The sequence below is a fragment of the Lathyrus oleraceus genome, chromosome 4 (genome assembly GCF_024323335.1).
Source record: "Lathyrus oleraceus cultivar Zhongwan6 chromosome 4, CAAS_Psat_ZW6_1.0, whole genome shotgun sequence".
Classification (NCBI taxonomy): Eukaryota; Viridiplantae; Streptophyta; class Magnoliopsida; order Fabales; family Fabaceae; genus Lathyrus; species Lathyrus oleraceus.
The window spans coordinates 331,755,460-331,783,069 of NC_066582.1; positions in this window are offsets into that span (position 1 = coordinate 331,755,460).

Here is a 27,610-nt window from a genome sequence, read left to right on the forward strand (position 1 = left end):
TTCCAAGAGAAAACTTACTCTAAATGACATTCCAATCAAATTTTATGTTTATACCTAGAGCTAGTGTTGCTTGGAAAATAACTCTATCAAGTTCAATGTGTATGGTATGAAAGATTTCCAAGTTGCACAACCAAGTTCAATGTGTATACTTCAACTTTTATGTTTGGAGTGGGATCTAATTCAAATTTTTTGAGCATGTCATATGAGGTTACATTATAGGTCACTTTTGACCTATACCATTGATCAAGTGATTTTTCTAAACATCAAAAATGCATAACTCTATCATTTCAAATCCAAATGACATGAAATTGGTGACCATTTTTAAGGTCTTTGAGAGAGTTACAACTTTGATGAAGGCACTGTTCTCATTTGAAGCTCATATAAAAAGTTAAGCAAGGTGGAATATTGAGACATATGGCTTGACACTTAGAAAAATTTTGATATGTCAAAAATTTCCAAACTTCCACCTCAAATTTCTTCAAGTTACGAACTCCAAATGGAAAAGTGTTGAACATGAAAGTTATTCCTCTTGACCTCACCTTTTGAAAGAGTTCAAATTCATTCATTTTGGACAAGGAATGCATAGGTTGCGTATAACATGAACATGGTGTCATAACTTGGCAAGGATCAAACTTCAAATCAAAATGTACACTTGTCTTGCAATCCAAGTTGAATTCAGACTATCTCGCACTCATTTGTGGACTTATGGCAATGATTTTATGGGCCTATGCGTGCCCATGCACCCATGCATCATCAATGACTAAATTTGGAAAGTGAATTCAAGTGTGCAAAAAGCAATGGATTCATCTATAAATAGAGTCGCATATGCTCAACATTTCACACACATTCGCGCCAGATTGGATCCCCTAACTCTAACCCTCATATTGCCAAGGATAAACCTGAGAAATTCACTTGAATTTGAGTTTGAATTTCCACTGTTTTTAAATTCAAATCTTCAAGAATCCACAACCTTTTGAGCATTCAATCCTTCTTCTGCAAGCATTTGGAGTGAAATCAAGCACGAGCAAGAGCAAGATCAGTTGAATCCAGACCTCCATTGAAGGTATTTTCCAGAAATTTTGATCTCTTCGATTCTCTATAATTATTGCTCAATTCTATTGATTCTTTGGTTGTCTAAAGTCCTACCAATGAAGGCAAGATGATTGAGTTGCTTTGAGGCCAAATCGAAGCAACTCAGTTCATGTACCTCAAATTTCAACTCCATGTATCTCTCAATATACTTGGAGTTAGAGTGAATTGAGGCTAGATTCGAACTCATTGCCATTTTTACTTTGAAATCATGTCCGTGTTTTTAATTTTGGTGACGGTTATGACTGAACCAGTCCGGCGAGGTTCGCTGGAGAAGACAATCGGTCCTTGGTCGTCGGTGGTGTACTGGATGGTTCTGAGCCACATGGTCCTCTTGATTTGTTTTAATCTGGAGCGTGCATTTGAATTACCAATGTTATGGCGCGCTAACAAATGTCCATCGTGGATAGTGTATTTTCCACCACTTGATTTGCCACCTCAATTAATGAGGGAGATCAAGTGGTCCACATTTTTTCTGATATTTTCATTTTCATTTTAATTGCATTATTTTCAATAATTCTTATTAAATTTAATATTGATCCAAAAAATATGGGACTTTCACCTAAAATTTTCAAATATTTTCCTCTTTCATATTCTGAATTAAAATTATTTTTTGGATCATTATTAATATTTTTCATGAATTAATTGATTTTGCATTTGTTTTTAATTGTTTAAAAATATTTTAAAATGTCCAAAAATTATGAAATTTTTTCTCCAAGGTCCTTTGACCTTGTTTGACCTATGATAAATCTCATGCCCATTTATTTGGTGTTTTGATGAGGTTTTAGGAATTGGACAATCCATATTTAATTTAAATGCACTATTTTAGTATTTTTAATTTGAATAAATGCCAAATAATTTTTTTGACCAATTGTGATGACTTGTTTATGTTTGAATCTTGTTGTTAGGCCTTGGTCAAGGTTGATTTGACTTTGTCAAATTAATATCATTGGATTTAAGGGATTGATCGAATGTACATTCCATCTCCAAAATGAATGGATGATATTAATTTAGTAAAAGTCCTCCTTTGACCAATTTGTGTTTAGATCCATTCTCCTCCCACTTAATCTTATTCCCTTTCTTCATTCATTCATTCCATTTTTGGCCTACGATATCTCATAATCCTAAGGCTAGCTGATTGAAAAATTGACATGAGTATGGATGAGATTAGGCCACACCTTTTGCATATTCTTTTTGTGTGTGGTACGTTTAATGAGCATAGTCCATTATACTATATCTCTAACATGCAGTAACACCAAAATTTTATTGCCTGAACTCAAATAGTTGTGACTTCTACAGAAGTCCAATTACGATTGCGTAACATAGCGCTAAATTTGTGACATAAAAGGCATAAGCATTCTAGTTAGTGAGATTGTAAGTCTCCCCTCTTTCATGGTATTGTGTGGAAACTTGGCCTTTTTTCCTTCCTTTGGAATATGTATTGGTTCAAGAATCCATGCTTGAGATAAGTGGGTTGAGTATTCTCCAAAGAATGATTTCAATTAAAAAGCAAAAGCTAAACAATACTAACTTTTAACCCATTAACTACTAACTTTTAATTTCAAGCCCTTTACTTTAATGCCATTTAATTTTTGTTTCTATTCATTTGCCATTGTTCATATCATTCTAATTGTTTATGATAATGCAATTTTTACTTTGTCCATTTGGACCATATTGTGTGATATTTTTTTTTTGTGTATACTTTGCTTGTTTGTGTGGTCTTTGACCATTAATGTACATAATGACAAAAAAAAACTAAAAGACTTATGTGTGGACTGTTGGCTTGATCTTGGACAAATGGACTTAGAACTTAGGCAACATTCCTATGCTCAAGGACTTGACCAATGCCAACTTGTTGAAGAACCAAGTGGTTGCAATCTGAATCTTCATCTGATACATCATTCAAGATCCTTTTGAGTTCATCTGCAACATGATCATTGTGAAGTTGTTATTTTGAACATGTGACTTATGGAATTCATCTGTTACATGGGCTACTTTGAAGAATATCATGGAATAGATAAGCTCGGCTGTGGCCATCTTTATTTGATGCCTTGCTCTTCAAGATAATATAATTGTGCATTTGTGTGTTGCTTGATTCTAAAAGTCCAAGGGAATTTTGGGTTTCTATTGACATTCTTGTCTATTGTATTGCTACCCATTTAGTTAGATCTTTTCAACTCTAAACTTTTAATTTTGTACATAGGATAGTCTCTTCATCTTCTCCCCATTTCTTTAATTTCAAAATCTCTCCCTCCATTTTTCAAAATCTTCTTTGTGTGAACCATTTTTGTTCTAAACTTTGACCACTTTTGCAAAAAGATAGAAACTTTGGCCTTATTCCATTGCATTTTCAAACTTCTTTTCTTAAATCAAACTTGTAAATAGACTTAACTATACTTGACTTAAACTTTCAAAAATCCAAATAGAACTAACTCATTCAAACCATTTTTAGGGCTTTGTGCCTTTCAAACTTAATTTTTTGTTAAAAACAATGCATCCACTTTGAAATTTCTATCACGAACTACGAGGTTTTGATCCCTCAGTTTATGTTGGTACGTAGGCACAAGACTGAAGGTCTTGTCAAACACAAAAATATAATTAATGAATTCTTTTCTCATCCCCCCATTCTATTTGTTTGTAAACATCACTTTGTAACAAATACATATGCACACAAAAAGGACTCCTTATGAGTACCTAGGACACTTTGGGTGCTAACACCTTCCCTCTGTGTAACCAACACCCTTACCTGTAATCTCTGACATTTTATTAGTTTTGATTTGAAAACTTCTTACTTTTTGGGTTTTGTTTGTACTTTTTCCATTATCCTTTGGAAACAATAAAAGCGCGGTGGCGACTCTTGTTATTTGATCTCTAGCTTATCCATAGCTTGATGATCATGAATTTCCCGCTAAAATATGTCTTAACCCTTTTCTAGATGATTCTCTTAATGTTCTTATTGGTTGCTTCTATGACACCATTCATCTTGGGCCGGTAGGGTAAAGAGTTGTGGTTCTTGATCTTATATTCTTTGCACAACTCCTTCATCATGTTGTTGTTGAGATTATTGGCATTGTCAGTGATGATCTTGCTAGGAATTCCATAGTGGTAATTATCTTTTTCTTTATAAACTGAGTAACCACTTGTCGAGTGAGATTGGCATATGAAGCAACTTCGACCCATTTCATGAAATAATCAATAACGACTAGGATGAATCGATGACCATTGGAAGCTTTAGGTTCTATCATCCCAATCATATCAATACCTTACATGGAGAAAGGACATGGAGACGTCAGAACATTCAACAGAGTCGGTAGCATAAAGATATTGTCACCATATATTTGACACTTGTGGCATCTTTTAACAAAGTTGTAACAATCAACCTCCATTGTTTTCCAGTAATATCCAGCCCGAAGGATCTTCTTGGCCATAGAAGGACCTTTTGCATGTACACCCTTGCAACCTGCATGTTAAGATTTTATGATCGTGCTATCTTTGTGTATATCCACGCATTTGAGCAGTCCAAAATCATAATTCCTCTTGTATAACACGTCACCATTTAAGAAAAACTTGGAAGAGAGTCTTCTCAAAGCCTTCTTATCAATAATAGATATACCCTTAGGATATTGATGTTTCTCCAAAAATGTCTTTATGTCATAGAACCAGGGCTTATCATCAGGATCTACCTCGATTGCTAGACAATGTGTTGGTTCATCTAAGTGGTCAATATGGATAGTGGGTGCATAATTCTTCCATTTGACTTTAAACATAGATGACAACATAGCTAGGGCATTTGCTAATTGATTTTCTTCCCTATGAATATGATGAAAAGAGATTTCATCAAAGTAGGGTATCATTTTTCTGATATGCTCCTTATACAATATCAATTTGCTATCCCAAGTTTCCCAATCACCTTTAACCTAACTTATTACCAGAGCTGAATCTTCGTATACCTAAAGAAACTTGATCCTTAAGTTGATGGCCGCCTCCATATCATAGATACATGCCTCATATTCTTCCATATTATTGGTGCAGTCAAAGCATAATATAGTAGTAAATGGAAGGTGGAAACCAGTTGGAGAAGTGATCACTATGCCTACTCCATGACGACGAGCATTGGAAGCACCGTCGAACACGAGCGTCCATGCAATCCTGGTTCGGGGCCTTCCTCGAGGCTTGGAATAGTGAAATCTCTGATAAACATGATGTCTTAATTTGGAAAGTCAAACCTCAACGGTTGATAACCTTCCACGGGTAAATGAGCAAGGTAGTCAGACAAAACACTCCCCTTTATTGCTTTTTTAGTCACATATTGGATATCATATTCGGTTAATAACATTTGCCACCGAGCAATTCTACCAGTAACAGCAGGCTTTTCAAATATATATTTTATCGGATCCCTTTTAGATATCAATAAAGTGGTATGGGAAACCATGTATTGTTTCAGGCGTCGAGCAGCCCAAGGCAAAGCACAACAAGTCTTCTCTAAAAGTGAGTATCTAGTCTCACATTAAGTGAATTTCTTGGTAAGGTAGTATATTGCATGTTCTTTCTTGCTTGTATCGTTATGCTGACCCAAAATGCAACCCATAGATTCATTGAATACTGTGAGGTACATAATAAGCGGCCTACCACGAACCGGCTTTATGAGGACCGATGGTTCTTGCAAGTAATTTTTTATTTTGTTGAATGCCATTGACAATCATCAATCCACCCAATCGATTCATTCTTACTCAATAATTTCAATATTAGTTCATAGGTAGCTGTTAAATATGATATGAATCCAGAAATATAATTGAGTCGACCAAGGAAGCCTCAAACTTCTTTTTCTGTTCGGGGAGACGGCATATCTTGGATGGCTTGAACATTGTCGGGATCAACCTTAGTACCTCTATGATTGACTATGAAACCCAATAGCTTACCAGATCGGACCCCAAAAGTGCACTTTGTTGGATTCAAGCGCAACTTGAACTTCCGAAGCCTGGAAAACAACTTCCTCAGGTTTTCTAAGTGATTTTCCTCAGTTGTGGATTTTGAAATCATGTCGTCCACATAAACCTCAACCTTTTCATGAATCATGTCTTGGAAGAGGGTTACCATTGCACGTTGGTATGTTGCCCGCGCATTCTTCAAGTTGAACGACAGGAATTTGTAATAGTAAGTTCTTCAAGGTGTGTTGAAAGTTGTCGTCTTCATATCATCTGGTGATATCTTTATTTGATTATACCCTGAGAAATCATCCATGAAGGAAAAGACGGAAAACTGAGTTGCATTATCAACCAAAAACATCAATATGAGGCAAAGGGAAATCGTCCTTTGGGCTCTCTTTATTGAGGTCTCGATAATCTACACACATTCTGACTTTGTTATCCTTCTTCATAACTTGAATGATATGAGAAACCCGTTGTGGATACTCAGAAATAGATAAAAAGCTAGCGTCAAACTTCTTTTTAACCTCTTCTCTGATCTTGAGTGCCATGTCGGGTCTGGCCCTTCTGAGATTTTGCTTGACTGTAGGACATTCAGGCTTGAGTGGCAAGTAATGTTCAACAATATTGGTGTCTAACCTTAGCATATCTTGATATGACCCAACAAAGACGTCAACATATTCATGTAATAACTTAACCATCTTAGAGTGGACATGCTTGGCAAGAGATAACCCAATCTTTACTTCTTTTTTATCTGTTTCAGAGCCCAAATCAATGACATCCATTGGGTCTTTGTATGGCTGAATCTCTTTTTCTTTGTGCTCAAGGATTCGTGCTAGATTAGTCGGTAATTCAAAATCTTTCTCACTATCATCTTCATCTTAGTTAATTGGAAGTCCAGACATACAGTCGATTCTTGCCTTGTTGTTATCAATGGTTTTATTTTCTCTACATGTTATGAGCTTATTTTTAGTATGCTTTTTAATAAAGTGGAAAAAGAAAAAGAAACCTTTGCAATTTCATTTTTGTGAAAAAGTAAAATAACTGAAAGAAAAAGGAACACAAATTTTGCATGCCAAAAGTACTTTATGTATTTAATCACATAATACTTTTAACATGGGGGGCCTTACAATCTATCTTCTTGTATCGGGCAAAGACAAGGGATTAAGAAAACAAAATGCATTATATTTTCTACGAATACACTACAGGAATCATGGAAGTTATCCAGTTAGTAAGATTGAATCCTAGAGGACACATGCATACAAGACTGGGAGTGTCCGGTTTGCTTCCACTAGATTCTCCAATGACTGCCACATTGTGATTGCCTCGGAAGCCTGTGCTACTGAATCTGTCTGGGTTGAGCTGTTTCTTCTTCGGGTTTTCTTTGTGCGCTGATGGACGATAGCCAATACCAGATCTTTCACGTTTCTCTGCCATATTGATAAATTTACCCCAATCGGCTAATAGACCTTTCTCTAGAGTTTGCTCGGTGCTTCTGACTGAAGATAGGATGGTAGCAGATAACTGATCATGATTGGAAGTAGATGAATTGACCTCTTCAAACTCTAAACATTGTAGTGGAATTTCAAGAACCCATTCATCTGTCTCGACATATCTGAACGAAGAAAGTTCACTAACCAACAAGTCTTATTCACCATATACTATAACAGTCTTGTCATCGATCAGGAATTTCAACCTCTGGTGCAGTGTAGAAGTGACTTCCCCAACAACATGAATCCACGGTCTACCCAACAAACAACTATAGGCCGGGTTGATGTCCATGACTTGGAAGGTGATACTGAATTGCTGAGGTCCAAAGTGTCGCATCCGCGAAAAAACAACCGGCGGGCAAAAACAAAACAAACAGAGCCGCCACCGTGCGTTATATATCCCAAAAGAGGGAAAGGACACGCTCGAAGTAAACCTGGAAAAGACATGGTCTCGTGACCAAAGAGAGATGGGATCGGGAGTCGGTTATGCGAAGGGAAGGTATTAGCACCCCTACGCATCCGTCGTACTCGACGGGATCCACGCTCAGAAAGATAGAATAAGGTTGCTAAACACTGCTCACAAACATCACACACACACACTAGAAACAACACAGGTGGAGGAAGAGGGGAAAGGGCTCGCTAGGATATCGCATCCTATGCCTACGTATCTCATCTGGAATGAGAATCAGAGCTACCGTAGTTCGGCTCACGCACGCCGAAGCAAAACACACGCACAGACGCTGAGACGTCAAAAAACACGCAAATGGAAACAGACTGCCAATAGCTGGTCTTACGTCCGACTCCAAACAACAAACACAAACAAGGAAACCGACTGCCAATCGCTGGCCTTACGTCGGACTCCACACAAACAAACACCAATAGGATACGGACTGCCAATCGTTGGTCTTACATCCATCTCCTAACACACACAAGAAGGTTAACAAACAAACGAGTTAATAGGGAGTCTGGAACTCGAGCCTAATAACTGACAAGCAAACACACACAAAAAAGGAAAAGGGTGCCCGGAGAGATCTCGTACTATCTCCTGCCTACGTACCTCATCTGGTATGAGGATCAGGGCAACGTAGTTCCCCTTAACAGGGGAGAAACTTTCTCCTAACCAGAGACTGGGAAATGACTAACTAGAAGGGAGACTGACTCGAGCCTAATAGTTATCATGTATTCCACAATGGTCCTAGGTTGAGTTTTCTATCTAACTTGCACAGGTAGCAAGCTATCCTAAACAGGCAAAGCAAAGCATGCAAGCATAATCAAAACAAAGCAAACATACACAATTATCACACACTATATACAGACAAAGTGGGCTCACACAAGGGTTAGGCTGCAAAAGCAAGCCAACTGTATCAGGTGATGTTAGCTCTTAACCCTAACATTGAGAGTTAGGGTGAAGCAGATGAAATGGGAAGTGAGGGGTGTGCCTCACAGCTCTTATCCCTGGCCTGGGAGAGCTTTAGACAAAGGAAGTGTGGGTTCAGAAAGTGGGAACCCTTATACACTTATGACTGACTCAACAAGGATCTTGGGTGAATATCCACAATGCATCAACACCAGTTGTGTGAGCAAAGGGATGACTCAACTGAATAGCAGGAGATGGATTGCACATCTCTTGTATCTACCAATTGCCTTATCAAAGGTCTTTTCCTGCTTGGCACAAAGATAAACAATCACAAGCATTGCCTCTTAAGGAGGACTTCAGACAGGTGCCTGACCAAGTAACAGGCCAGGTCTTCCAGACTACATGGAGTCAGTGGGTTATACCTCAATTGGTTAAGCAACCAAGCAACAACAAAAGCAAGTTCAAAAGAACTATAGCAACTAATGTACCTGAAAACAATCTAATTCAATTAGTATTCAACTCAAACAGTCAAACAGACAAGCTAAAAGTCAACAGTTAACTGTACACAAGCAAATAGACAAACAAGCTATGCATCAAGGCAAAGCTCAAGCTCAACTCAAATGAGCTAATCCACCTACAAAACAACTTAATGTTAATCAACATCAATCAAATATCAATCCAAATGAGCAAATGAATCAAACTCCTCAAGGCCATATGCTTCTTGTCCTGAAAACAAAACTCAAACATAAGCACTAACCACTAGGACGAGGCCTAGGGTCAAAGAGCGATAAATAATTCAAAACAGAACATGAAAATTGGCAAAAATCAAGTTCAATCAAATTAGAACAATGTCCAAGTGGTCTCACATTCATATCATACACCAATTTCATTTCACAAAACAAATAATGCAAAACATGCAATTTCAAAGCTCATTGAAGCAAACAGAATGAATCAATCCAAATCCACTCAAAAATAATTCAATAAATCTCAATAATAATCATGGCTAAACAGCACTCATCACATGATCATCATACCAAAATTCAAGTCATTTGGACAAATGGAAGCATGTCAAATAAAATCCCTAAGGCAAGGCAAGGCAAAACAAGCTCAAACAAGGCACAAAATCATGCATCAACTTCATACAAGCATAAAACAGAATCCACACATGATAAATGCATCAAACCAAAGCCAAGATCAACTTCAAAGTGTCTAGAATCAATCCACAAAATTTCAAGTCCATAAGATAAACATCCACCATTTCACAAATCTTAGAAGTTCATGACTCTCAAAAAGTCCACAAATGGTCAAACAGAAGAGAAAATCTCAAACAAATCCAAATTGCATCCAAAAATTCCATAAACATTCACAAGCAATCTTAACATCCAGAATTATCATCATGCAAAAAATCAAATTAATTGGAATTGAATTGGCATGGCAAATAAATTCCTCAAGTCAAGCAAGCAATGGTGTAACACAAATTGTCACACCTACATTCATCACATCATATCTCATCAACCAAGAATGGGAAAAATGCAAACTCTATACCAAAATGTCCCTAAGGATGTCTATTTTAAGCACACAAAATTTCAGCTTCATTGGATTAAGCATCATTATTTCACAACAAGAATGGCAAGCAAGGTGCAAGCAAACACATGTGTAAACATTCCCTAAGACAAAACAAATTCCATACATGCACAAATCCTGGAAAAATATCCATAAAATAGAGGACATCATGATGAACACTGTGCAAAAAATTCCATGTGATTTGGATCATTATTTAGGGAGATATGATTTTTGGAATGAAGAGAAAAATTAAAAATTACATAGAAGCATGGTATGAACATGGCATGGCCTAAGGAACAAAAATGCAAATGGCAAAGGTGAAATGTCCCTCGCCCGAAATCGAAGGGAGGTAGCGCTTGAAACTGGCGCGCGCTCACTAGTGGACCAGGACACGTGGTCCACTGCATGAAGGAATAACACCAAAGCGCATGCAGGCGAGGCAAATGAAGATCAAAACGCGTTCTGGAAAAAAACCTAGGGTTTCATACATGTTCATACGCATTCATAGGCTCAAGAACAAATTGTTTCAGAAATTCATGAAATGCATATCACTAGAACCGTCTTTCAACGTACATCATCAATCCAAGCTTATTTTAACCTAACTCATCCTAGATTCATAGATTCGAAGCAAAACATATTCACACATGAAACTTCTAATCAATGTAACTTCCTTGTTTCTCCATGAAATTCAATGATTCAAATTGCAGTGTACTCTACATCCAAGGATCTACCAAAAGCATGTAACAATTTCAAGAATTATCACATTCGAAAACTGACCTCTATTGAATAGCAAAAATGATTTCGATGCTTTCAGGCCTTGGCACAGTGAAACAGATGTTCTCCAGCTCTCATATGATGCTTTAGATGACAGTTTTGATGTTAATTGCGCACGATCTAGCTGAAAACTCGAATTGTCATTGATGAACACACTTGCAACAGTTCTTGAATCTGATTGAAAACCTTGTTGTCTTGCTTCAATTCAACTCAATTATGCACATGGATGAAGGATTGATCAAGAATTATGCAATGTTTGTGTAGAAAAATGGAGAAAAGTTGAGAGAAAAAGTTGAAGAATTTTTTGATCTAGATCTCAATTTCACAATTCTGTTATGATTAGCAAGAAAACAGTTATGATTATGGTTTTATATGTGTTGTTAATGATGTTGCTAATCATGATTAGTGTTAATGCAATGGTGTTAAGTGAAATGCAAGTTTTATGACCAATTAGCCAATCCACCCTCACATGTGTATACCAATGTAACAGTGCAGGTTTTATGCCTCAATTCAATTGGAAATGTGGTGCAGAGGCAAATGCAAGTAATTGCAAGTGAAAACAATGAATAATTTTCAAATTGGACTTTTCCCGCCACTTTTCAAATAAAATTCAATTGAAAATGCCAAATTTCTGTGAGCAAAATGCATGGCCTATGATGTGTAATTTGGATAGAGCATATCAAGAGAAGAATGTGGCAAACAATCCCACTCCATTTGGCCTTTTGGTTCAAAAGTTATGCACTTTTGAAATTCAAATTTTCTTGACCAAGATTGATCCATAACTTGCCAACCACACATGCGAAATTCATGTTCTTGGACTTTTTGGAAAGGTGAGAGCAAGATCTACAACTTTCATGTTGGACAAAATTTCATTTGAAGACTTTTTGGACATGTAATTTTGAGGAGAAAACCTTTCCATTTTTGGCAATTTTGAATTACAAGTCACTTTCTATTTCTGGAAAGTTTTCATCTGACTTTATTTTCTTCATAGTTGATGTTTGCAATGTCAAATGAAACTTTTTTGGACATGAATGAAGTATTTCTAACCCTCTCCCACCTCCAAATCCATCAGTTGACTTGTGGTTGACTTTTGTTGACTGATAGATGAATTTCAGCTTGACTGTTGAGCTTGAGCCTCAATCTCCTGATGAAATGGCTCCAAAATGAAACCCTAGCTTCCACAAGCTCAATAAAACCATATGATGATCCCCATATCCATGAAGACCTCATCTCCTTAACAAGCCCTGATTGGCACAATACAGATGATTAGGGTTGACCAGAGGTCAAAATCCTAATCCCAAGGAAAATGCTCAAGCACAATGAACCTCTTGATGATGATAAGACCATGATGATGATGATGTACCATTTCAACCAAGCTGATGATCAATCTCCTTGAGGCACCAAAAAACCCTAATTTGAAGAACACACCCTCAGATGGCTAGTGATCAATTCAATGAGACCTTCAAGCTTGCATCTTAACCTCTTTATCTTCTGATCAATACCTAGGAGGATGACTTGCTTATTGTTGCCACATGATATGCAAAGATGCAATGACTAATGACCTACAAGATGAAATGCAATATGCTAAGCTAGTCCCAAGAAAGGAGGGCAAATTTTGAGGTGTTACACAAAGCAGATGGGTAGATCTACTTCCCCAATAACTTATCATTTGGAGCCATCAAAAGCTCGAACAATCAGTGCGCTGGTCTTTATCTCGGGCCCCTTAAACTGTAATTGACTTAATGTAGCTTTTGGCATTATATTAAGTCAGGAACCAATATAAACAAGCACTTGATATAGAAGGGAGTATGTACACATAACTAAAATATGTAATGATTTATTGTGATCATTTCCCTCAGGAGGTAACTCTGCTTCATGAAATCCAAAGTATCTTTTGGCGGTGATATTCGTAACCACGTCATCAAATTCATCGACCATGATATCCTACATCACATGAGTAGTATTCAAGACTTTCAACAATGCTTTACGGTGAGCCTTAGAACTCAAAAGTAAGGATAATATGGAGATTTTGGAAGGGGTCTGACCCAATTGATCAACAATCTTGAAATCACTCTTCTTGATCAATTTGAGGAATTCTTGGCCTTCCTCAAAAGTGATACTTTTCTTGTGACCTTTAACCTATTTGTCTTCAACCATCAACCCCTTACCCTTATAAGTTTCATATTTTGCAACCTTATCGGCAACAACATTTGTTGGTACCAGAACAGTTGTCATGGTTGGAGTGGCGGGTGCTGATGCCCTTGCCTGCAGAGGAGGAGGAGGAAGGACCTTCTCCTTAGGCGAGACAGTTGTGGGTGATAGAGACACCCTAGGAATGTATTATGGAGAGAATACATGGTCACTATGAGCCATGCCTCCTGCTCTAGTTATATTAACAATTTCAGTGTCAGGGATGTGAATCTCTTTTCCACCCACGTACGTCGTCGTTTCATACTTCTAAGGCACCGCCTTGGTGTTCCGATACGAGAGTGGACCAGGAACACGAATATCGATCGGCTGAATCCTCTTGGGAGAAGCTTCAATTTTCTTCTTCTTGTACACAATAGTTATAGTCTCAATCATCACAATCTCTTCAGCTGCCTTAGATCTGGAAAACTATATCAGCCCTTGATTCATCAACTCTTGCACATAGCCCTTCAGGTCATTATAACTTTCTAGATCAGATTCAAACACAATGAAATTTTCATGGATACCAACTAGAAACCCAAATTGTTCAAGCTTTTTCAATACTACTGACATCAGAGTCTTCACATCATCAACCCTCTTAATAGATTTTGCGGTCTCTTCTTCAATTACAACACTGACTATTGGGCCACCATGATTAGGAAGGGGGTTTGTTTTCACATTATGCCTTTCTTCTGAGAAAGACAAGACCTTATGATTAATCAACTTTCATATTTTGTTTTTAAGGGTCCAACAGTCTTCTGTAGAGTGTCTTATGTACCCGGCGTGGAAGGGGCACGATGCATTAGGATTATGCTTAGGATGATAGGGAGAAATGGCCTGAGGAAGTTCCTTTGGTATGAGGGCCCCCACGTGTATCAGATATGGTACCAATTCAGCATATGGTACCAGTATCTTATCAATGTGAGGATGCTTTCCAGAGTTATTCCTGTTGTTCTGGCTCTGGCCTTGACCCTTATACTCACAAGTGTTCTGTTGATTCTGAGTCGATGTTGGTTGCTGATTGTGATTATGTTGTTGATACTGACACGAGGGTTATTGATACTGAGCGGAGGCAACATAAGGATACGGATAATATGGCATGGGAGCCATAGGAAATTGATATTGTGGGTGGACACTTACTGTTCTAGCACTTGTCTCCCCTTCTTTCTTTTTTGTAAAGGCCCCATGCGACTTCTTATTCGTATTCTGCTGAGTGACGGTACCTATAATCTTTCCTGATTTAACCCCATTCTCGACACATTCACCAATAGTCACCATGTCTACGAAGTTAGTGGAAGAAACGACGATCATTTTCTCAAAATACAGCCCATAAAGAGTACCCATGAAGATGTCAACGAGTTCATTGTCTGATAAAGCCGGTCTGACCCTAGAAGCCACTTATCGCCAATGCTGAGCATACTCTTTAAAAGTCTCGCTGGACTTCTACGCCTGACTCTGTAGCTACAACCTGGTTGGTTCCATATCGAGGTTGTACTTATACTTCTTTAAGAATGCTTCATACAAATCTCTCCAGGATCTAATCTTAGTACGCTATAAGCCAATGCATCAGTCCAAGGGATCCCCTGATAGACTATCTTGGAAACAATGGATTAACAGATCATCATTGTCAATATACGATGCCATTTTCCAGCAATACATCGTAATGTGCCTTTGAGGACAACTTAGCCCCTTAGACTTTGGTAGATCTGGTACTTTGAACTTCCGAGGGAGTACCACGTTTGGAACCAAATAGAGATCTCTTGCGTCTATCCCGAAGGCAGAGAAACCCTTGATGGCCCTTATTCTATCATTCAACAACTGGTAATTCGTCGGCCAGGCCGGACTAGTAGTAGGAACGACGACCTGACTGGCCAGTCGGGAGGTGTCCTGAGCAAACACCTGAATATGCACATTTTGGGGAGCGAACAACATCTGCGGTGGATAAGAGAAATTAGGAGGCACTGTTTAGGAAGCAACATGCATCATGTGAGGGAACTGCCCTCCAGCTTGAGCATTAGGGGCCTAAGGTGCCCCAACCTGCACATACTGGAGTGCAGGGTTGGCAGGTGGATATGGAAGTATTGGAACAGAAGTTTCCCCAGTGTAAGCAAACAGAGCATCTTGAAATTGATTCGAATTTGCAGGTTGAGCAGCCTAGGAAGGAACCTGAAAATGGAGGCGCGAGCCTCGATACTTAGCTTTATTGTCAGGGGTTTCAGCAAGAACCTGACCTTGGGAGTCCTCAGGGTTGGCAATATCAACTTCCTGAGGAGTCTGAATCGTAGGCACATCCCATGGGAAAATAGCATTCCAGACGGCATTAGGGGAGGCAAGAGACTGATGAGGGATCAATCATACCAATCATATCAATTCCACACATGGACAAGGGCCATGGAGAGAAGATGACATTAAAAGTTTCGGAGGAACATGAATCTTATCTGCATAAATCTGACACTTATGGCATTTCTTCACAAACTTACAACAGTCAGATTCCATTGTCAGCCAATAGTAACATGCTCTTAACATCTTCTTTGCCATAGAATGTCCATTGGAATGAGTACCAAAGGAACCTTCATGGACTTCAGTATCAACGGGTATGCTTCGTGTCTATCCACGCATCTGAGCAAAACCATATCAAAATTTCTCTTATAAAGCACATCACTGTTCAGGTAGAAGTTACTAGCTAATGTTCTCAAAGTCTTTTTATTTTTCAAAGATGCCTCAGACGGGTAAATTTGACTTTGGAGGAAACATTTGATATCATAATACCATGGATTTTCACCTTTGACTTCTTCAACAGCAAGCACATGAGCTAGCCTATCAAGACGCATCACAGTCAGATTGGGAACTACATTCCAAAACTTTACCATAATCATGGAAGCTAACATTGCAAGAGCATCTGCCATCCAGTTTTCATCTTGAGGGATATGATGAAACTCAACCTTTGTAAACAAAGTTGATATCCTGCTCACATAATCTCTATACGGTATCAAACCGGGTTGATTCGTCTCCCATTCACCTTTGATCTGATTCACAACCAAAGTTGAATCTCCATAGACGTCAAGATATTTAATTTTGAGATCAATGGCTTCTTCAAGCCCCATAATGCAAGCTTCATACTAAGCCATATTTTTTGTACATTTGAAGGTCAATCTAGCTGTAAATGGAAAATGAATGCCCTGAGGAATATTAATCACTACCCCAATGCCATTACCATACGAATTAATAGCTCCATCAAATACCATGCCCCAACGAGAACTAGGTTATGGCCCTTCTTCAAGCAATGGTTCATCATAATCTCTCATCTTCAAGTACAAAATCTCTTCATCAGGAAAATCATACTGCACTGACTCATAATATTCAACGGGTTGGTGAGCCAAAAGGTCAGCCAACAGGCAATCCTCCCAGTTAAAGCAGGCTTCTCAAAAATGTACTTGATTGGATCCATTTTGGATATCAACCAAGTAGTATGATTCAACATATACTGGCGCAAACGCTTAGCAGCCCAAGCCAATGCGCAACATGTCTTCTCAAGCATAGAATACCGAGTCTCACAATCGGTGAACTTCTTACTGAGGTAGTAAATTGCATATCCTTTCTTCATAGATTCATCTTGCTGACCAAGAACACAACCCCTACTATCTTCAAGAACAGTCAAATACATGATCAAAGGTCTTCCTTTAACAGGAGAAGACAAAATCGGAGGTTGAAGTAGATACTCTTTGATACTGTCAAAAGCTTTCTGAAATATTCGCTCCAATCACAAGACTGATCTTTCCTAAGGAGCTTGAATATAGGCGCACATGTGGAAGTCATACGCGATATAACTCTTGAGATATAATTCAAGCGACCGAGAAAACCTCTGACTTGCTTCTCAGTTTTGGGCGAGGGAATCTCTTGTATTGCTTTGACCTTGGCAGGATCAAGTTCAATACCCGTCTCGCTGACTATAAAACCCAACAACTTACCAGAGCGAACACCAAAAGAACACTCTATGGGATTCAAACAGAGTTTATACTTCCTCAAACGCTGGAATAACTTCAACAAATGCTCAACATGCCCTTCTTCAGTCCTAGATTTAACAATCATATCTTCAACATAGACTTCAATCTCTTTATGCATCATATCATGGAAAAGAGTGGTCATAGCTCTCTGGTACGTTGCACCTGCATTCTTTAAACCGAAGGGCATCACTCGATAACAGAATGTTCCCCAAGGTGTAATGAATATGCTCTTCTCCATATCTTCGGGTTCCATCTTGATCTGATTATAATTAGAAAATTCGTCCATAGGCAAAAGACTTTGAATTTAGTTGTATTGTCTACCAACATATCAATATGTGGTAGAGGAAAATCATCATTCGAACTGACTTTATTTAAATCTCTATAATCAACGCACATACGGAATTTTCCATCTTTCTTAGGAACATGAACAATATTGGCCATCCATTGCAGATACTCAGAGGTAACAAGGAAACCATCACCAATCTGTTTCTGCACTTCCTCCTTAACCTTTACTACCATATCAGAATGAGTTCTTCTCAACTTCTGCTTGACCGAAGGGAATTCTGGCTTCAAAGGCAATCTATGCTCCAGAATATCGGAATCCAAACCAGGCATATCTTGATAGGACCAAGCAAACACATCAGAATGTTCTCGAAGAAGATCAACCAACCCCTTTTTAAACTCTAGACACAATTGAGACCCAATATTGACTTCCTTCGCATCATCCTCGGAACCCAAGTTGACTAATTCGATCTTCTCTTCAAATGGTTGAATGGCTTTTTCCTCGTGTTCAAGCAAACAGGATAATTCATCAGACATTTCTTCATCATCATTCTCTTCCTCAGCTTCAAACACAGGGAAATTAATGTTTGGAGAAGGGGTAGAATCATTACATTCAATGGGTTTGAGAACCAACCTACATAATGATTTTATATTTTGATTTTAGAAAAGTGGAGTGCGAACAAATATTATGCAGATGGAAAGATTATTATTTATTTTTGTTTTTTGTGATTACCATTTTCAGAAAAAGAAAAAATTAAAAGCAAACATCATAGATGTGGATGAATAAAATTGTATTTTTATTGATGATAATATGAAATGCCCAACAATGTTTCACTTCTCCCTTAGGCATAGGATACATATTTTTCTTAAAGCAATAAAACAAATTACTTTGAATGATGCATAACAACAGGAACGTCTACAGCAACCCAATTTTTGCAAGTCTGGCTGTGTGTCACAAAGTTAGGACAAGCTTCGTCTTTATCACTATCTTCAATAATTGCAGCTGAGTGTTGACTATCCTTGTGAATGAACCCTCCACTGCGGAAAACTTCTTTCATAGCCTTGACATTTCCGTTGAACGGCCCTTGATGAAATCCCATCCATTCTCTGTTCTTATTCTCAATAATTTCCACAACACGGCCCACTTGTCGGTGCTACCATTCTGAATAACCTATTTGGCATCCTTTAGAGAAGACATGGGTGCCCTAGTTTTCTTTAATTCATCAGCAATAGACAAAGCTTAGAACGGTGTTCCAATTTCTTCTTCAGCTTCCACATAGGTGAAGGATGACAAATGGCTCACTAGAAACGTTTTCTATCCACCAGCAATGACAAGCTTGCCATTTTTAACAAATTTCATTTTTTTATACAGAGTAGACGTCACAACGCCAGCTTCATGGATCCATTGCCTTCCCAATAAATAGTTGTAGACTGGGTGAATATCCATCACTTGAAAAGTAATTTGCAAATTACTCAGACCTACCTTAACATAAAGGTCCACCTCTCCAATGACAATTTTTTGAGAACCGTCAGACGCTTTTAGCACCACACCAATGTACCTCATCGGGGCATCTTGATAATAAAGTCTTGCTAGAGTTGACTTGGGCAAAACATTCAATGATAAACTAATATCAACCAATAGATTAGATAGAGCATCCTCTTTGTAGTTCATTGAAATATGGAGTGCCAAATTGTGATTTCTACCTTCCTCAGGAAGTTCTTCATCACAAAAGCTCAAATTATTACAAGAAGTAATGTTGACAACAATGTGGTCAAGCTGATCCACAGTAACATCATGTTCCACGTAGGCTTGTTCCATCACTTTCTGCAAAGCCTCTCTATGTGCCTAATAATTCATCAATAATGAAAGCACGAAAATCTTTGACGGTGTTTGGAGCAACTGCTCCACAATGTTGAACTCGCTTCTCTTGATCAAACGAAGTACCTCATCATCATCATTAGCCTTCAACCCGTTGGATTCACCAGACTGACAAGTTAGAGCACTAATCGGATAAACTGTAGGAACTTTTGCCTTCTTACCCACTGAGACATCTTCCACAACTATAGGAGATACTGGGCTAAACACACGACCACTATGGGTCACCTTCACTACATATGCCATGCTCACCACTGAATTTGCAGAGGGAAGAGGAACCTCTTGCCCTTTCTCAATCATGGTGGCATTATACTTATAAGGCACAACTTTATCGGATGAGTAGGGGATGGGGCCCGCTAACTGTATAACCAACGGCGATGCTGATTTGTTGACATTTTTGCTGCTGTTATCAAGTTGAATAACTACCCGCTCGGGGGTCTTGAACACTCGCACAATAACATTTACATTATTCTCCATATACCTGGATTGTTGAACTTGAATAACATTTTCATCCATCAGTTTTTAAATATCCCTCTTAACAATTACACATCCTCGAGGGTTGACGCTACAAATAACACAACCATCATGGTCATGTTCACAATCACCTACCAAGCACAAATCTCTATAAATTTCCACCAATGACCTCCGAATACGACGCATATCAAAGACCCTGAAACTCACAGGACAACCATCCACCGTGTTCACAGAAGCATTGCCATGAGTAGGTAATGGGTTGGCTTTAACATTAGGTGCCCGGTCCTTAAAGGACACCATACCGCTCTTAACCATCTTCTGAACCTCTTACTTCAAAGGATAACAATTTTCAATGTCATGGCTGAGAGCTCCCTGATGAAAAGCACAATGCAAATCTGGCTTGAACCATCATGGTAAAGTTTCAGGAATTTGTGTAGGATTTCTTGGTTGAATCAGATTCTTAACAACCAAAGAAGGATATAATTCTGCATACTGTAGCGGGGTATTCGTTACCATTAGAGATATTGACTAAATCCAAGGTAAACCATACAAGTCGAGCGCCACCGCACTTCTATTTATCCAAAGGAATGGTTAGAAAGCGAACAAAAACCTAAAAGTTTTATCGAATAAAAAATTAGTAAAAATGTCAGAGATCGGGGCAAGGGGGTTGGTTATGCAATGGGAAGGTGTTAAGCACCTAAAACATCCTAGTTACTCCTAGGGAGCCCTTTTCACATTTGTTGTAAGGTTGGTATTCTGTGAAAATTTGCTTGTGCAAACATGATTGAAGAGATGAGAAGAGAATGTACAAATTATTTACATTTTGTGTTTGAATGGATAAACCCATTGCCTATGTACCATCTTAAAAAAAAGATTAGGATCAAAACCTCGTAGTTCGGGGTAAAAATCTCAAAAAAAAGTTTGGTGAATTGATTGGTCCAATAGACTTAAGGTCTTTTGTTATCCAAGGGAGAAAACTCAACCTAAAACCACAAATCCACCATGTGAGGATAGCTTCAACATGCTAGTGAGAGGTTAACCCTATAATAAGCATGGAAGACTCATTGTCCATCACTAAGGATAAATGTGAGTATTATATCTACCTCAGGGGTAACTCAAACCTAATAGCTAAAGGTTATGAAAATTTTTGGACTAAGAAAGTGGCCTTTGAAACCACAAAAGTATTTGAATGAGTGGTATTTACCAATGAAAAGTATGTACAAAATATGGTCAAAGTTGACTTAGAAGTTCAATTCAAAATAAGTGTTATGAAAAGAAAGTTTGAAAATCAAAAGCATAAGGCTTAGGTTTCTAATGTTTGAAAAGAAGTGTTAAATGTTTGCACAAAAGTTTTGGTTTGGGTTAGAGTGGAGGGAAGAAGAAGAATGGCTAAGTCCTAAACATACAAGAGGTAAGGGATAAGAAACAAGACCACAAATGGAGTTCCTCTCTTGAGATCCTATTGATGATCCAAGTAGCTCCCATCCTTTGGAATATGCAAGCAAAATAGTAGTAAGCTCAAACAATCAACACAATCAAACAAGCTTCTTAGGAGATCCTCAATGTATCTTGTATCTTTCACTTTGGATGAGCATAGCAATGGTTCTTCAATTTGAGCTCTCATAGAATTCCCTAGCACAAAAACACACACATCAAAAGTTCCATGAAGTAAATCTAGAATGGACAAGAATGAGTTTAGAGGTTTGGTCCTTCTAGTCCATCTTCAACATTAAGGTCCTTTTACTCCAATTTGCATAGGGAAAGTCCTAGGAACTAAGTCCATTTGTCCATTTCTTTGCATTTGGTCCACAACAAACAAAACAAAACACAAGCACAATAGTATATACACAATTATGTGCTCAAGTGAGCAAAAGGCAAATTGCATTAACATAAACATGTGCTCAAATGAGCAAAGGGAAAAGAAAATGAATAATATGCACAAGAATAGTAAATTGCATAAATGTAAAGAGCAAAAGGTAAATGTTAATGGTTAATGGTTAGTGTTAGTAGTTAGTGTACCATAAGGTAAATTTAGCGCTATGTTAAGCAATCGTAATTGGACTTATGTAGAAGTCATAACTATTTGAGGCCGGTCAATAATAATATTGGCAACAACATAAGTTAGAGGTCTTGATTAGTGAATCAAACTCCAACAACTTGCCATGCCAAAGAGAAAATGAGAAATGATCTTGTATTGGTTTAAGTCCTTTGCATGATTTAGAAGGCAATCTATCCTTAATGCAAAGCCATTCACTTGATCATTTGATCAAGATGAATTAGATTTGAATCAAGGAAGATTAAACCTCCCTAATCAATACTAACCATCAACCTTTAACTCATTGATCAAAAAGAAAATAAGAAGAAGAAGAAGATGATGAAGAAAAGAAATGAAGAATTAAAGTGCATTAAATGAAATAGTATGTACCAATCAACCAATGTTGACCAAAGATAGGGAAGATCAAGGTCAAAAAATAGAAAACAGAAACAAGATGAAGATTGGAAGTCAAGAAATAAACAAAATATTTTTGGCATTTTTAATATTTAAAATAAACTTGAATTAAAATATTAAAGAAGGGTCAAACTTCAAACTCACTTCAAATCAACTTTGAAAAGTCCAAGTGAATTATCCCAAGTTCAACAAGGTCAATCAAAGTTTGACAAAAAATTCCAACATTTTTAAAAGTCAGAAACTATTTTAAATCAATTAAAAATGCATAAAAATAACCTAATTGAATTAAAATCTCAAATAAATCTCAAATCAATTAATTAATTGATGAGAATATTTTTCATAGATCTATCATCATTCAAAGAGGTTGAGAAAACATTTTTTATTTTTTGGATATCAAAAACTATTTAAAATGAATTAAAAATAACCAGAAAAGAGAAAAGTATTAAAAAATAGCAAATGATAAAATAAAAAATATTAAAAATCATTTTTAGAACTAGAAATTAAAAGAGAAATAATGCAATTGGTCCCATAATTTTTGGACCAATAATGAAAGAGATATGGATTTTAGACAATGAAATGGAATTAAAAAATAAAATAGAAATTAAAATCAGAATTAAAAAAGATAGAAAAGCGTGAGCCCTTGGATCTAAGTTCATTAATTGAGCTGGTAGATCCAAGCAACCACAAGCGCGCGCCAAACGTGTTCCAAAGTCAATGCAACCACACGCTGTTTAATAAAAAGTCATAACAATGAGAGGCCTAGATCTAATATGGAAATAAACATGGACGGCCACGATTGGATCTGGAGACCAGATGGTGGCCAGCGCCACCGTCTTCTCCGGCTAGCACCGGTTAGAGCTCAAAAATTGAAGAAGAGCAAATGTGCACCAAAACGCACGATCCAGGTACCAAATGAAAGGTGGAGTGATGTACATCACTCCTATGCCACTCAATTCCACTCTAGATCCCTATTGAGAGAGAAATCAGAGATGGAACTTTGGTGGTGTTCAACTGAACTTGTTTGATTTCAACAATTAAGAACACAATAATGATGCCTCTTTGTAGAGGACTTCAGACAACACACAATCAAGGCAAATGAAGCAGCATATGAGGTGTTTCGAAGCAAAATGCAGTTGGGCAAAACCTTTGGATTGTGAAGAATTGACTCACGATCTTTGATTCCTTTTGCAAACAGAAGCTTCTATGGGTCAAATGAAGAAGGTTTAGGAACTATGGATCTTAAAATTCAATCGATGCAATTGAATTTCAGATCTGAAATTTTTGAAAGAAAGTGAATAGTTCCTTTGGTGAGGGTTGGGTTTTGAGTTCAGCAGAGGTTTAGGCGTCTTTAGGTTGAGGAATGAGAGCTCACATGCCATGTATTTATAGCCAAAGCCATCTGAAAGTGCATGAACAAAGTGTGCATGGGAGAAGAGGGCCTCCATGCATGGGCCTGTACAGGCGCATGGAGGGCCCAATTCAGATTGGAATTGATTGCTATACATCATCAAATAAGAAATGGACGTGCAAATTGAATGTTAACAGTTCATGCAATGCGTTTGAAATGAATTTCACAAAATGCACTATAATGTTCTCCTCTTCGAAAATGATATTTCCAACATTGAAACATAGACTTATTGGTAATGGTTGGAAATCTTGTTTCATAAGGAACAAATTCTATGTTGATCAAAACTCTAATTGGGCCTTGGAAATTAATGAAATTTGAGCTTGAAGTGTAGGGTGGAGAACATGCATATGTGAAATTTCTAAATTTGGCCAATGTTCAAGCCCTTCTGTTTGAATGATGCAAGCTCTAAATGATAAAATCTTCAAAATGAAAGTTGTAGATATTTTCAAGCCAATCAATTTGGACATAAATTTTGCATCATTTAGATTTTTAATGAAGACGTTATGGGCACTTGAAGTTGGACTTTTTCACATTTCAATGCATTTGGTCCAAAGTGACCTATAATGTTTTGCATTATCACATGTATTTCTTTTGAGATTTTGCAATTTTTCTCAATATAAAATTTTAAGTAGACACATTAATTTTCCAATGCATTAAGTCTCACCTAAAAATCATGAAAAATGAATGAGTTATGTTCTTGGGAAGTTGACCCAAAACTAGGGTTTCAATCAAAATGACCTATAATGTCTTGGAATATTTGATGCCCTTCCAAGCTTCAAATCAAATTTTGATGAACATGAAAGTTGTTCATATTGTCATTAAGAACATTTTTTCTCTTGGGGTCATCTCCATTTGACCAACACATAAAAAGTCAGGTCTCAGTGTATTTCAAAATAGTTAGATGAATTGACTGATCAACTTCTCAAATCCACACCTCATATCTTGATGAATGGATGATTGAGGACACTCAAATGGGTTCAAATATGCATGAAATGATGAATTAAAGAACTTCCCTTTATTGTATTTGACCATGGGTTGAGGTTGCTTCATGAGCAAGGCACAGTTGATGAACAGATGAATTAGGGTTTCCTTGGGAAACAAGCCCCAAACCCTTTGATTTGCTTTGATCAAAAATGATGAATTGAGATACTTGGGAGGCATATTTGATGTATGAGAGCTTTGGGAACCATTAGCATGCTTGCTTTCATCTTCTTTTGACCATATCATTGCACAAAGGATCTCCTAGAAGCTTTGGATCTTGTGACTGCTCAAACTACAAACAAGAGATCTCAGTGCCATATTTTTGTGCTTTTGAGTAGTAAATAAAATGAGAAAAGCAATAATATACAATTCAAACATGCTTGGTGACCTCAAACCACTCACAAGAGTGATCCCACCCAAAGGTAAGGAGTCAAGATGCTTTTGATCCTTGAGGCTATGCAAATGCCATGTTATGATGCCATGAGGGATCTTATGGCCAAAATTAGGGTCTTACACATACGTCATAAGAATAGGGTCAAAAGAGACCTTCTTCCTCTCAAAATTCTAATGATGATTGTTGGTGTTGTAGTTGGTACGCTGTTGTGGATGTTGTTCTTGTTGTTGCTAAACAAGAACTGATTTATTTGCTGAATTATTAGTGAAAATGAGAATAACTGATGATACTTTATGATGTTGCTGACGTGGCCTAGCATTCTTCCTTGCACGAGGCCTCCTCTGCCTCCCCACTGATACTGCATTAGTTTCTCCTTCCTTCTTTTTGGAGAGCTACCACCGTATTTCTTGCTTGAAGACGCTTCACCTTTGGACAGTCGACCTTCTCTAACACCTTCTTCCAGTCGCATCCCCATGTTCACCATTTCGGAGAAATCATTAGGAGCACTAGCAATCATACGTTCATAATAAAATGAACTCATGGTTAAGATCTTGGTCATCTCCTTTTCCTCCAGAGGTGGACTAATTTAAGCAGCCAATTCCCTCCATCTTTAAGCATACTCTTTGAATGTCTCTTTGTCCTTCTGAGACATTGATCACAATTGATCCTAATCTGGAGCCATATCAATATTGTACTTATATTGCTTGACGAAAGCCTCACCCAAGTCATTAAAAGTACGACCATTAGCACTAGCCAATCCCATATACCATCTGAGTGCAGCACCAGTCAGACTGTCTTAGAAGTAATGGATGAGTAGTTGATCGTTGTCGGTCTTAGTAGACATCTTTCGAGCATACATGACAAGATGACTCATAGGGAAGGTATTCCCCTTATATTTTTCAAATTTTGGGACCTTAAACTTGATTGGAATCTTAACATTAGGTACTAGGCACAACTCAGCAACACTCTTACCAAAAAAATATTTTCCTCTTAAGGTCTGCAACTCCTTTCTCAGATCGGAATCGGTCTTTCATCTCGTCCATCTTCTCATAAACATTTGGACCTTCAAACTGCTCGGAGTGATAGATGGTATCCTCGACATGGGGAAAAGTATGCACAATGGAAGGAGGCACAAACAGGATCGGGCTAGATGCCAGCATAGAAGCAAATGTTGGAGTGTACCCTTTAGGAACAAAGTTTGGTGGCATTCCCCACGGGAATCCGGCAGGCATGGTTGTTGAAAAGTATATCTTCGGCAAATATTTTTATATCGTATCCACAGAGATTGGTTGTTATTACCGCCGTTCTATAATCCAAATTGTTATAAGTTTAGAAAGTAGCAAAGTTGTTTGTTTGGAAAGTTATCTTTTGAGTAAAATGTCACTAAAAACAGTAAAATGGTTTTAATCAAATGTAAAAGCTTGGCAAGATTGGAGTTTACTATTCTAAGTGCTTATGATTCCTTATGATAACTATATAGATTTAAGATTATTGATGATGTTCAAGTATCCTCTCAAAGTCATTTATGTCTAAATGATATTGTGATAATCACTATATTGATCCTTAGACGATCTCTCCACCTAACTATCAATATAACAATCTTTAACGGTTAATACAAAAGAAGAGTAATAAATAAATCTATCTCTACAGCTTATTCACTACTTGAAAATCTATTTTATGTCAAGACTCAAATAATCTCTTTCAACAACTACTCAAATCTGATTTTCAACTTAGGGCAAAAATAGCATTCAATACATCAACAATCTTTTATCATATATATAAATCAAATGGAATACATAAACAAATGAGAATAGCTACTACCTCCAATCTTGACAAAATGGGGTTTAGCTCCTCATCATCATTTTACAAAGCAAAATGCAATGGAAGAAAACTCTGTTTTTCTCTCTTACAAAAATATCCAAGTATCAATGTGTGTATTAGAATGTTAGAATAATAGAATACATATCAATTTCCATTCTGAATTTCTAAAAGGGTTGACATTTCCTCATTTGATCATTTCTCATCTAAGGCAGAAAAGCTCCCCAAGGCAGACACCAAAATGGCAAAAACCAGCTGGCCTTGAAAACAACACTCTTGACCAAAATCAGCTTGCTGGATTCGCGGCCTTCGCGGTGCGAAGGTGGTTCGCGGCGCGAACTGAAGCTATCTCAGCTTCCTTGCTTTGCAAGCTTCAACCAAGGAGTCTTCCAACCTAGGCTTCCAAAATTGGGCCTCCAAATTGCATTCAACACCTCTTCCATATTATGGTGTTGCATTCCAAAAGCTCTTTTATCCACAAATTCTACAAAACTAACAAATATGTGAAATAACTATTCAAAACAAAATAAATTAAACCT